The 13,039-nt window shown below is 39.5% G+C and overlaps 1 pseudogene; it reads right to left on the bottom strand.

Moving 5' to 3' along the window:
- Positions 1 to 2,361: 2,361 nt before the first annotated feature.
- LOC101437430 (thyroid hormone receptor alpha pseudogene) lies at positions 2,362 to 6,151 on the bottom strand (annotated as a pseudogene).
- Positions 6,152 to 13,039: the final 6,888 nt, after the last annotated feature.

Here is a 13,039-nt window from a genome sequence, read left to right as displayed (position 1 = left end):
AAGTGGATGTGGCTCAAATGATAGGGCTTCTGCCTACCATATGGGAGGTCCCAGCTTCTATCCCTGGGACCTCCCGGTGGAAAAGAAGAAGAGAAAGAGTGTCTGTGCAGTGAGCCAGTGCCCGTGTGGTCATCAGTGCCTGCGTGGTGAGCCAGTGCTCACGCAAGTGAGTCATGCAGCAAAATGATGGTGCAACAAAAGAGAGACGAAGGGGAGAGTCAAGGTAAAGTGCAGTAGAAACCAGGAACTGTGGTGGTGCAGCTGACAGGGAACCTGTCTCCACATCACAGTTCCCTAGGATCAAATCCTGGCGAATCCTAGAGAAGACAAAAAGAAATAGACACAGAAGATCACACAGTGGATTGACACAGACAGCAAAAACAGCAGGGCAGGGGGAGGGGAAGGGGAAAATAAACAAATCTTTTTTAAAAAACAACATCTTAAATGAAATGAGAAGAAAAACCTAAAAACTCCAAAGTACCCAAACTCTGTGTGAATAGCTGGTTGAAGAAAATCCAACTTACACAAATATGAGTAAAAATGAATGAATGAATGAATGAATTGATGAAAAAGAGGATTTCAAAAATGAATGTTACTAGGGAGTGGATGTAACTCAAGTGGTTGAGTGCCTTCTTCCCATGTGCAACTTCCTGGATTTGATCCCTGGTACCTCCTAAAAACAAAACAAAACACACAGGCAAATCAACTTGGGGGAGCCAGTGTAGCCCAGTGGTTGAACACCGGCTTCCCATACACTACGAGGTCCTGGGTTTAGTCTCTAGGCCCAGTACCTAAAAAAAACAAAAAACAGACAAACAAAAACAAAATGTTGGGAAGCAGATGTGGCTCAAGTGATAGAGCTTCTGCCTACCATATGGGAGGACCTGGGTTCGTTCCCTGGGCCTCCTGGTGAAAAAGAAGAAGAGAAAGCGTACCTGTGCGGCAAGCCAATGCCCATACGAGTGCCCGCATGGTGAGCCAGTGCTCCATGCAAGGGAGTCACATAGCAGGATGACGGTGCATCAAAAGAGAGTCAAGGTGAAGCACAGCAGAAACCAGGAACTGAGGTGGCACAATTTACAGGAAACCTCTCTCCCCATCAGAGGTCTCCAGGATTGAGTCCCAGTGATTCCTAGAGGAGAGAATATGAGAAGAAAAGACAACACAGACAGCAAAAACAGGACGGAAGGAAGGGAAGGGGGGAAATAAATACATCTTTAAAAAACAAACACAGAATGCTACTTCCTCATATTGATAGACAAGATAATTTGGAACAATGTTGTCCTTGCAGACAATTAGAAAAGCTGTGCATGGACATACATTTGTGTGTATGCATGTGTAATGTTTCAAGGTGTTGGAAAGAAAATGTTACATAAAATTAAGTGAGATCTGAAAAAAGACAGAAATTATTGTGCCTGGTATTTGGGGCCATTTCCTCTCTGGGTGTACGTGCCAATACCCCCAAAAAACTACTGAGATGCTCAGAGGCACTTTCTCTTTTTAAACTCAATACACCATTCATGTAATATGTACTCTATGCCAGGCCCTGTGCCGGGCACTTGGGATTCAGGCGTGATTAAGGCACAGTCTAGCTTGGGAGACAGACTCATGCTGGACTAATTATAAAACAGTGAGATAAGTGTCACAGTAGAAGCATGAACCAAGGGCTTTGGAGGCACAGACAACTATTTCTGCCTGTTATCACTGGGAAAGGAGTGGGGCCTCAGAAGACAAAATTTTGCCAGATAGAGAAAGGGGGAATGGCATCCCAGGCAAAGAGAACACAGGGCAAAAAGCAAGGGAGCATGGACATGTTTGACCTGTTCAGAGAAGGAAGTTTGCCTTGTGTGATGGGAGGTGACCAGCCCTGCTAAGCCCATTCTCCCAACTCTCAGGCACCTCCTGGTCTCACAGCAGAGGCCTGGGGGAAGGAGTCACCCTCTGCCTTATTCCCTATGGGATCTCTCAGGGACATGAGGGAGAGGCTGCATGGTCCTATGGATCCTTGGAGACCTCTGGTTCCTCCTCAGGTCTTGGGCGTAAAGAACTCCGTTTCAAAGGAGCAACTTGGGGAGACACTACTGCAAGCCTTTCTAGCTCTTGTGCTGAGGAACCAGCCCTTGGAGATTTTCCACTTCACTTACCTACAGCTCAAGCCTCCAGACCTATGAACCCTGAACAACATGCATTCCGAGAAGCTGCTGTCCTGGGTGGACAAGCAGTGACCCACCCATCCAACCTTCTGCTACAGTCTTTTATACAGAATTGAACTCTGCACTTCTCTCTTTCATCAGCAGCTTGGCCAAAAGTGGCAGATGATGTATTTAGGTGGATGACCTAGTGTTCAACCACCTGCAAGTACTAGATCTTGTCCACATACAGCAGGCCCAAGCAGTTTGTTGACATTAGCAGCACAGCCTGCAGCAAAACCACTTTCATGTCATTCAGGTTAAAATCAGGGGGTGACTTGCCCAGTTCAAAGACTGGAGTCAGGGATTATGCCTAACGCTGCCATTCTCAAGCTGCTCCTGCTTGCCTGCCATCTCCCCACTCAGTGTCAGAGGGTTGGTCTTGGGGTCATAACAGACCTCTGTCCACAGGGACATGATCTCCATGATAACCTGGATAATCAGGATAATCTGGTCTTCACAAGGCGATTTGGAGAATATGGAAAGTTTTTTGGCCAGAGTGATAATCTTGGTAAAGCCACTGAAGGCCTCTAGATCCATCTTACCTCTATTGGGCTTGGAGATGATCCACCTCAGCTTCAAAAGGCTGCCCTGGTCCTTGGTACTGCAATGGGCCTCCAAAGAAATGTGGATCATATCCCATTCTTTGGGAGTGGGCTCTTGTTGCAGCTGCAGTGATTTGATCATCTCTTCCTACCCCTCCTGGTTTTGTTCAATCAACTTGTACTTATTCCTTCCACTTTGAGTCATCCAGAACCAAGTCCACGATCATGCCCACAGCAATGCACTTCATGAAGTGGCACAGCTGGCACTGACTACAAATGATCTTGTTGATGACACAACGGCTATATATTTGCAGGAGAAGGTGGGATAGAATGTGCAGCAAAAGAAACCCTGGCAGCCCTAACAAGGAATGCAACAGTAATAATAATCAGCTGCCTTGTCCCCACACACAACACACTGCTAGTCTTTGTACAGCTAACTACAGATATACACTGGCATGCTGGTTTTCAGGAAACATTGGTTGTTCTTTGTTTTTGCTTTCCATCTGGGGACCTGGCCCTGTTCTCCTCTTCATCTGACCTTCACTCAACTTGCCTGACTTATGTTACATTCACTTCAATTTCATCCAGAATGCCTTCTAGCAGAGCAAGAGATTAGGGTGGACACACTGCCCTCCCCACCACGTTCCCACAGATCACCCATCCCCCACCACCCACACCCTAGGACACAACACCCATGGTGCCCACCTCAGTGCTTTGCCTTTCACATCAGGCCTGCACCCCAAAGGGGGTGGGTAGTTGGAAGGGCCAGGAAGTTGTAGGTGGGAGGCCTGGGGAGGTGGGCAAGCTGGAACTGTTGGGCATCTGGGCTGGGGATTGGAGGAGTAAGTCTGGAGTCTTGTCCTGTTTTGCAGTCCCTCAGCATGGCACACTGGACCGGGCTGGGTAGCGACACGGGGATCTCAGAGCCCTGTGCCGAGGGTGTCCATGGAGGGCTATTGGGGCCCAGGCCACCTGCCTCCCGCACCCAGGTGTGATTGCAAGTGAGTGAAGGGGGGAAGGGGCAAATATGGTGGCCCCGTGGTTCCTCTGGCAGAGGAAACAGCCTAAGAAGCTCTTTTGACAGCCTCATAGGACTGGGTGTTAAAATTTGGAGTCCTGCAAGCCAAAGCCAATTGTATATTAAAAGATTATGGGGAAGCAGATGTGGTTCAGGTGAGTGGGCTCCTGCCTACCACATGGGATGTTGCTGGTTTGGCTCCCTGCTCTCCTAAAAGAAACAAGGAAGATGAGCAGACACAGCAAGTGCAAAGAATAAGGGGGTGAGGAGAAATAAATGAAAATAAAATAAATATTGAAAAATAAATAAAAGGATTATGGGCCATGAGCAAGTGGGATTTTTTCCAGGATAGTAAGAATGATTCAGCGTAAGAAAATCAATATAATATACCACATTAATAGAATGAAGGAAAAGAACCCACAACCATCTCAACTGAGGCAGAAAAAAATGGATGACAAAATCCAACATCGGTTCATGATATTAAAAAAAAAAAATCACTCAGAACACTAAGAATAGAAGGGAGAAGAAGATGTGGCTCAAGCAGTTGGGCTCCTGACTACCGTATAGGAGGTCCAGAATTCGATTCCCAGGGCTTCCTGGTGAAGGCAAGCTGGCCCGTGTGGCAAGCTGACCTGAGCAGAGAGCTGGCCCATGCAGAGTGTTGGTCCACATGGAGTGCTGGCCTGCACGGAGAAATGATGCAGCAAGATGACACAACAAAAAGAGACACCGAGGAGAGACAATAAGAGACGCAGCAGACCAGGGAGCTGAGATGGCACTAATGATTGAGCACCTCTCTCCCACTCCAGAAGGTCCCAGGATCAGTTCCCAGTGCCACCTAAAGAGAAGACAAGCAGACACAGGAGAACACATAGTGAATGGACACAGAAGCAGACAGTGAGCACAAAACAATGGGAAGGGAAGAAATAAATAAATCTTTAAAAAAGAGAATGGAATAAAGTCTTTAAAAAAAAAGAATGGAACTTTTTTTAACATGATAAAAGGCATTTATGAAAACATATAGCAAATATTAAACTCAATGGTGAAAGACTGAAAGTTTTCCCCTAAAATTCAGAACAAGACAAGGATACCACTGTTATTCAGCATCGTACTGGAAGTTCTATCCAGAGCAATCAAGCAATGGAAAGAAATGAAAGTCATCCAAATTAGAAATGCAGAAGTCAAATTATTCCTACTTGCAGTTGAAATGACCTTATATATAGAAAATCCCAAAGAATCCACAAGAAGCTACGAGAATAACTAATTCAGCAAAGTTGCAGGAATCAGCATAAACATGCAGAAGCCCATTGGGTTCTTTACAACAGTAATGAACAATCTGAAAAGGAAATCAAGAAAACAATCCTGATTACAGTAGCATCTAAAAAAATAAAACACCTACAAATAAATATAACCAAGGAGGTGGCATACCTGTACACAGAAAACTACAGAACATTGCTGAAATAAATTAAAGAAGACCTAATTAAATGGAAAAACCATTCCATGTTCATGGGTTGGTAGACTTAATATTGTTAAGATGTCAATACTGGGAAGCAGATTTGCCCAAAGGATAGGGCGTCTGTCTACCACATGGGAAGTTCAAGGTTCAAACCCAGGTGCTTCCTGCCCCATGGGATGATCTGGAACATGCGCAGTGCTGATGCATGCAAGGAGTGCCGTGCCACGCAGGGGTGTCCTCCGCATTGGGGACCCCCACACACAAGGAGTGTGCCCCTTAAGGAGAGCCGCCCAGCACAAAAGAAGTGCAGCCTGCCCAGGAATGGCGCTGCACACATGGAGAGCTGACACAGCAAGATGACGTAACCAAAAGAGACACAGATCCTGGATGCCACTGACAAGAATACAAGTGGACACACAGCGAATGGACACAGAGAGCAGACAACCGGGGGGGGGGGGGGGGCGTTGGGAAAGGGAGAGAAATAAAAGAAAGATGTCAATACTGTCTAAAATAATATACAAATGCAATGCAATCCCTATCAAAATTCTAGAAGAATTTTTGCATAAGTGGAAAAGCTGATCCTCAAATTTATGTGGAATTGCAAGGGTACCCAAATAGCCAAAACAATCCTGAAAGGGAACACACTCTCTACAAAGCTGCAGTAATTAAACCAGTGTGGTACTATTGTAAGGATAGATGTATAGTCCAATGGAATAGAATTGAAAGCCCAGAGCTAATCCACACATCTATAACCTGCTTATTTTTTACAAGGGTACTAAGTTCATTTAATGGGGAAAGAGTAATATTTTGAACAAAAGGTGCTGGGACAATTGGAAATCCATATGCAAAAGAATAAATGTGCTGATTGGGGCTCTGTCGAGTTCTAGTGGCCTGCACCAGCAGCTCCTAGCTGGTCAGAATTATGCTTACCCTCAGTCTTCATGCTTGTAGTTTATATGCTATTGTCCTTTGTAAGTGAATGGACAATAGTAAAATAAGACAATTGGACTTGAAGGTTCAATTCCAAATTGCAATGCATGCAATCTGGAAAAAAGTGAACCTCATCTAGCTGGTGAGCCTGGGGTTGAATGGGTTAAGATTCAGTATGGCAGAGAATTCCCTTAGGGTTCAGGGAGCTGGGAACCAGAGGAGAATTTGGGTGTTAAACGTTGGTACAAAAAAGAAAAAAAAAAAAAGAATAAATGTGGACCCTTTCCTCATACTAAATATAAAAATTAATTTAAAATGTATCAATGGCCTAAATATAAAAGCTAATACAGGAAAACTTTTACAAGAAAACATAGGGAAATACCTTCAGGACATTATAGTAGGTACTGGATTTTTAGACTTTATACAAAAAGCACAAGAAACAAAAGAAAAAAATAGATAAAAGGGACTTCATCAAAATTAAAAACTTTTGTGCATTGAAGGACATTACCAAGAAAATGAAAAGACAACCTATAGAAAGGAAGAAAATACTTTGAAACCATATAGCTGATGAAGGTTTAATATCCAGAATATATAAAGAAATCCACAACTTAACAACAAAAAGACAAACAACCTAATTACAATATGGGCTAAGGATTTGAATAGACATTTGTCCAAAGAAGATATTCAAATGGCCAATGAGCATATGAAAAGATGTTCCACACCATTAGCCATTAGAGAAATGCAAATTGAACTTACAATGAAGGGAGCAGATGTGGCTCAAGCAGTTGAATGCCCGCCTCCCACATGGGAGGTCCTAGGTTGGGTTCCCAATGCCTCCTAAAGACAACAAAGGACCTAGGTTTGATCCCCAGCGCCTCCCAGTAAAAAAAAAAAAAAAGGCATGCCGATGCAGCAAGAGTCAAGACAAGATGCATCAGCAACCAGGAACTGAGGTAACACAAGTGACAGGGAACCTCTCTCCACATCAGAGGTCCTCAGAATCAAATCCCGATGAATCCCAGAGGAGAAAATGAAGAGAAAACAAAAAGGAGAAACAGACACAGAAGATCACACAGAGGTCCTCAGAATCAAATCCCAATGAATCCCAGAGGAGAAAATGAAGAGAAAACAAAAAGGAGAAACGGACACAGAAGATCACACAGTGAATGGACACAGACAGCAAAAACAGCAGGCAGGGGGAGTGGGGAGAAAAATAAAACAAAACAAACAAGCATAACCATGAGTTTAAAAAAAAAACTATAATGAGATACTACTTCACACTCACTATGATGGCTTTTATTTTAAACACTGGAAATAACAAGCATTGGTGGGATGCAGAGAAAAAGGAAATCTCATACATTATTGATGGAGATAGAAAATGATGCAGCCATTGTGGAAAACAGTTTAAAAGTTGCTCAGAAAATTAAACATAGAATTGCCATATGACCCAGTAATTCCACACCTACATATACACCCAAAATACTCAAAAGTAGGAACTCAGGCAGATGCTTGCACACCAAAGTTCATTGCAGCATTATTCACAATAGCCAAAAGGTAGAAGGAACCTATTATTTTGTTGTAAAAAGAGGACATCATGTTGAGTGAAGTAAGCCAGACAAAAAAGAACAAATATTGTATGATTTCTCTTATATGAAATACTTAAAGTAAGCAAATTCAAAGAGGCAAAATACAGAATAGTGGTTGTCAGGGGGCAGAAGGCAGGAATGGAGAGTTATTGCTAAGTGAATATGAGTATTAATTTAGGATGATAAAAATAGCATAGAAATAGTGGTGAAAGTTTTATGTATTATCAAAGTACTTAATGCCAAAAAATTGCCACTTAAAATGGTTAAATTATTTTTAGTTTATGTAAAATTTACCAGAATTAAAAATAAATTACTTTGAAAATATTTGGAGTCCTGGGCCCACAAGAAAGACTGAACAATTCTCTACTCTTTGATTTGAAACCTCAAAAGACCAGGCAATAGAATTAAAGGTGGATTGGAAATAGACCAGTCCTTGCAGCTCAGCTTTAACTCACTTAAATAACTAAAATTGATTTAAGGTGATCCCAAATTACTAGAACCATTAGATTTCTTCCATAACAGATATAAGTCTATTGTGGAAACAAAAACATCCTGCTAGACCTCTATTTATTTCTAAAACAAGTATTTTTCAACCACAATAACTATCATATAATCAGAAATAATGAGGCACTCAAAGAGACAAGATAACATGAAGCAGAAACAATAGACAACAGAAATGGGCTAAAATGGTACTCTAGATATTTGACTTACCAGACACATACATTAAAATAACAATGATTGCTCTGTTCTTGGGACTAAAGATGAGGCTGAATATTTTGATGGAGAGGTGGAAAATATAAAAATTCACAGTGTATTTGAAAAAGAATGAAAAATTCTGGATTAAAAATACAATACAAAAATAGGAACATAATGGAAAGCTTCACTATCAGAATGAATGCAGTTGAAGAAGAAATTAAGAAAATAATTCAGAATAAAATACAAATTTAAGCACAAAGAATCCATAAAATAGGAAGCCAGAGGAGAGGATGAATTGCTTAAAATGTGGAGTAAGAAAGTAATTGTATGTGTAACTGGAGTCCCAGAAGAAGAAATAATAGAGCAGAAAAAATATTTGAAAAGATAATGGCAAAGAATTTTCCAAAACCAATAAAAAGACATCATTTTAAGAATCAAAAAGTCCTACAAAATCAAGCAGAATAAATTAAGATACATCCACACATAAGCATAAAAATAGGAAAACAACACAAAAAAACAACAACACAAAAACAAAATGAGAGAGCAGCAAAAGAAAAACAGCAGCAAAAGAAAAACACATCTTCCTAGGAGCAAAAATTAGGCTGACAGATGATTCCTCACCTGGAACTATGGAAGATAGGAGGCAATGGAATAGTGCCTTCAGTGTGGTGAAAGAAAATATTATACCAACATAGAATTCTACATCCAAGAATGAAGGCAAAATAAAACTGTTTGTTAAGAAAACAAATGAACAAACAAAAAACCTTGATTTTACCACCAATAGACCTACACTAGAGGAAATACTACAGATAGAAATTTATTCTAAATGGAAGTTTGGAGCAGTTGAAAGATATGAAGAGCAATAAAATGGTAAATATTAGGAAATTTTAATTGAATATTTTCTGTATAAAACAATGATAATGATTCTTTTGGTATTTTAAATATGGTAATAATTATAATAGTTGACAACAATGATAAAACGGTTGGGGTGGGGAATGGAGTATTCTTAAATGCTTTCAGTAGCCAAGAAAAAGAATAAAAGTACTAATAAAATTAAATTATACTATAATAAGCCAGAGACATATATAGTAGTTATTAGGGTGACCAATAAAAGAACAGTAAAAAGTGTATAACTTTCAATTTAATAGCAAAGTGTTATGGAATAATGACTTTTTAGAAGTTTCTATAAGCAGGTAACAAAGAAACATAAAAGGAACATAGAACAAACAGGAAAAATAGAAAGCAAATAGTAATAGAGTATAATAGATTTAAGCCCAAAAATGTTAGTAATTAAGTGAAAATTCCATTCAATCAAAAGATAAGCATTGTCATGTTGGATAGAGGAAAAACTATTCATGTGCTGTTAACAAGAGACACATGTAAAAAAAAAAATGGGCAGAAAAAGGACAGAAAAACATCTACCATCAAATCAGTAAGCCAAAGAAAACTGATACAGCCATATTAATATAAAAATATTTCTTAAGGAGAAAACATTACTAAGATAAATATATATGAATTCGTAATGGTAAAAAGATTCAGTGCATTAGAAATACAGGGAAATTCAAATTTTATATGCAACCACTCACATGGCCTGAAATTTTTTTAAAACCAAAATTGATACAAGGTGGGAGGCAGATGTGGTTCAATAGATTGGACTCCTATCTAGCATATGGGAGGCTCTGAGTTCGCATCCCAGGGCCCCCTTGTAAAGGCAATCTGGCCCGCGCCTGCAGAGAGCTGATGGCCTGTGCCCACGGAGACCTGGCACAACAAGATGATGCAACAAAGGGAGACAAGCAGGCACAGAAGAATGAGCAGCAAATGGACACAGAGAGCAGATAGCAAGCAAGCGGCAAGGAGGGGATAAATAAATAAAATAAATCTTTTTTAAAAATTGATACAAGGTGCTACAACCAATATGAACCTTGAAAATATGCTAAGTGAAAGAAGTCAGTCACAAAAGACCACGTACTGCATGCTTCCATTTATATTAAATATTCATACTAGGCAAATCCATAGAGACAGAAAATAGAGTAGATAATTCCAGGACAAAGAGGGAGGAGAATGATGGCTAATGGATATCAGGTTTCTTTTTGTGGGATGAAGTAGTCCATGTAAGAAACACTGAAGAAAGCTCTTCAGGCTGAAAGGAAGTTACACCAGATGGTGACTTGAATCCACATAAAGAAAGAAAGAGCCCTGGCATGGATTTTATTTAGATAATTATAGAAGATAGGATAAATATATTTTTCTCTCAACTGATTGAAAGGGTAATTTCATATTATTGGGCATATAATATATAATTTGCAATATATGTGACAATAGCAGTACAAAGTTGGGGAGAGAGAAAGGAGCTATATTGGTGCAAGGAGGTGACACCAACAGGTAACTCAAATTCATAGGAACAAATGAAAATGAAAGACTCAATAATATATTTCCCCTTTTCTCTCTTAAGTTATTTAAAAGACATGAAATGGTATAAAGCTATAATTATAACATAGTTTTTTTGGAGGTATTATATATATATAGACATAATCTGAATGAAAATAATAGCACAAAGGAGTGGAGAGGGAATGCAGCTATATTAGAAAAAATTCTCTATTTTAGTTGAATTCAATTAGAATAAATCTGAAGTAAATTTTGATAAATTAACATGCTTATTGTAAATCCTAGGAAAATCAGTAAGAGAATAACTTTTAAAGGGATAAAAATAAAAATCACCGAAGATTCTAAATTGCATGCTGAAAAATATCTATGTAACATAAAAAAGAAGGTGGTAAAGGAGGACAGAAGAGTAAAGAATCCATGAGACATACTGAAAACATTTCTCCAAAGAAGATATACAAATACCCAATAAGCATATGAAAAGATGTTCAACATTAGCCATGAAAGAAATGCAAATCAAAATGAGATACCATTTCACATCCATTAGGATGGCTATTATTAAGAAAACAGAAAATAACAAGTGTTGGCAAGAATGTGACATGATAGGAACACTTGTATCTATATTGGTGGAAAAGTGAAATGTTGCAAACACCTTGGAGAACATTTTGATGATTCCTCAGAAGTTGAACATATAATTACTACATAGCTCAACAATTTCACTCCTAGATGTATATCCCCAAAGAATTGAAAGCAGGGACTCTGCCATTTGTACATCAATGTTCACAGCAACTTTACTCAACAATAGGAAAAAGGTGGAAGCAACCAAAATGTCCATGCAGCAGATGAATGGATAAACAAAATGTGGTATATATATATATATTATGGAATATTCAGCCTTATAAAGGAATGAAGTTCTGATACATGCTACAGAACGGATGTATCTTGATGAATCACATTGAGTGAAATAAGTCACACAAAATGACAAAAATATTGAATACATAGAATAAGCAAATTCATAGAGACAGAAAACAAATTAGTGGTTATGAGGAGCTAGGGCAAAGGGGAATGGCGTGTTATTGCTTAATGGGTATGAGTTTCTGTTTAGGATGGTAAAAATGTTCTGGCAATAGACAGTGGCGGAAGTAGCACACTATTGTCAATGTACTTAAAGTCACTGAATTGAGCATTTAAAAATGGTTAAAATTATTTTTATCATATTTATATTTTACTAGAATAAAAAATGTAAAATCAACAAAAAGAAAAATTAGTGAGCTAATCTAAAGTGATATCTTTTAGAAAATTAACCAGAATGCGTAAAAGACTGTCAAGGAGTTGAACTGTGAAACAGAGAAAGAGACATGGAAATAGAGTGAGATCTGTCATATCTAATTAGAGTTTCAGTAGACGAGAGGAAAGAATGGAATGTGCAGACTCGTTCTCCTAGGAAGTTGCCTTTTAGACAAAATTTAACAAGCAAAATGCTTTTTAGAAGTCACTGTGGGATCAATTCCCATGACAGGGAGTAGGGGGAGCAGGAGTTGGTGAAGGGAAGGGGAAGCTGCGAGTCAGGCCTTGTAACAGCTGCAGCTGACCCCACAGGGAGCTTCTGTGCAATAATCGCCTTCAGGACCGTTCTTATTTGGGCTGAGATAAAGTTGGCCTTTATAAATCTGTATTGGTTGACACTTTTCTCATTTAAAAATATCTTTATTTGCCTCTACTAACAACACTTGTCTTAAGTCTATTCGAGATTAGTAAAATGACTCCACCTTTCTTTTAGTTTTTGTTTGCATGGTGTATCTTTGTCCATCTTTTCACTTTTGATGCTTTTTTTTTTTTTTTTTAGGTATCAGAGACTGGGGTTATAATTAAATCCAGGACTTCATATATGGGAAGCTGGCGCACAACCATTGAGCCACATCAGCTTCCCTGAGTTGGTTTTTCTGTATGCTTTGCTTCATGTTTGTTTTTTCAGGGGGCACCAGGAACCAAACCCAGGACCTCCCCTGTGGGAGGCAGGAGCTCAACCACTCGAACCACATCTGCTCCACCTATTTGTGTTTTTTAATCTAAAGTATGTCTCTTGTAACAGCATATCACTGAATTGTGTTTTTTTAAAATCAGTCTCCATTACTTGTCTTTTTTAAAAACTTGTTTATTTCTCTCCCCCGTTGTCTGCTCTCTGTGTCCATTCACTTTGTGTTCTTCCTGTGTCTACTTGTATTCTCATTAGG

Source organism: Dasypus novemcinctus, chromosome 3 (genome assembly GCF_030445035.2).
Source record: "Dasypus novemcinctus isolate mDasNov1 chromosome 3, mDasNov1.1.hap2, whole genome shotgun sequence".
NCBI classification, from domain to species: Eukaryota; Metazoa; Chordata; class Mammalia; order Cingulata; family Dasypodidae; genus Dasypus; species Dasypus novemcinctus.
The sequence above is the reverse complement of the archived record's forward strand: the minus strand, read 5'-3'. Positions and strand labels throughout refer to the sequence as shown.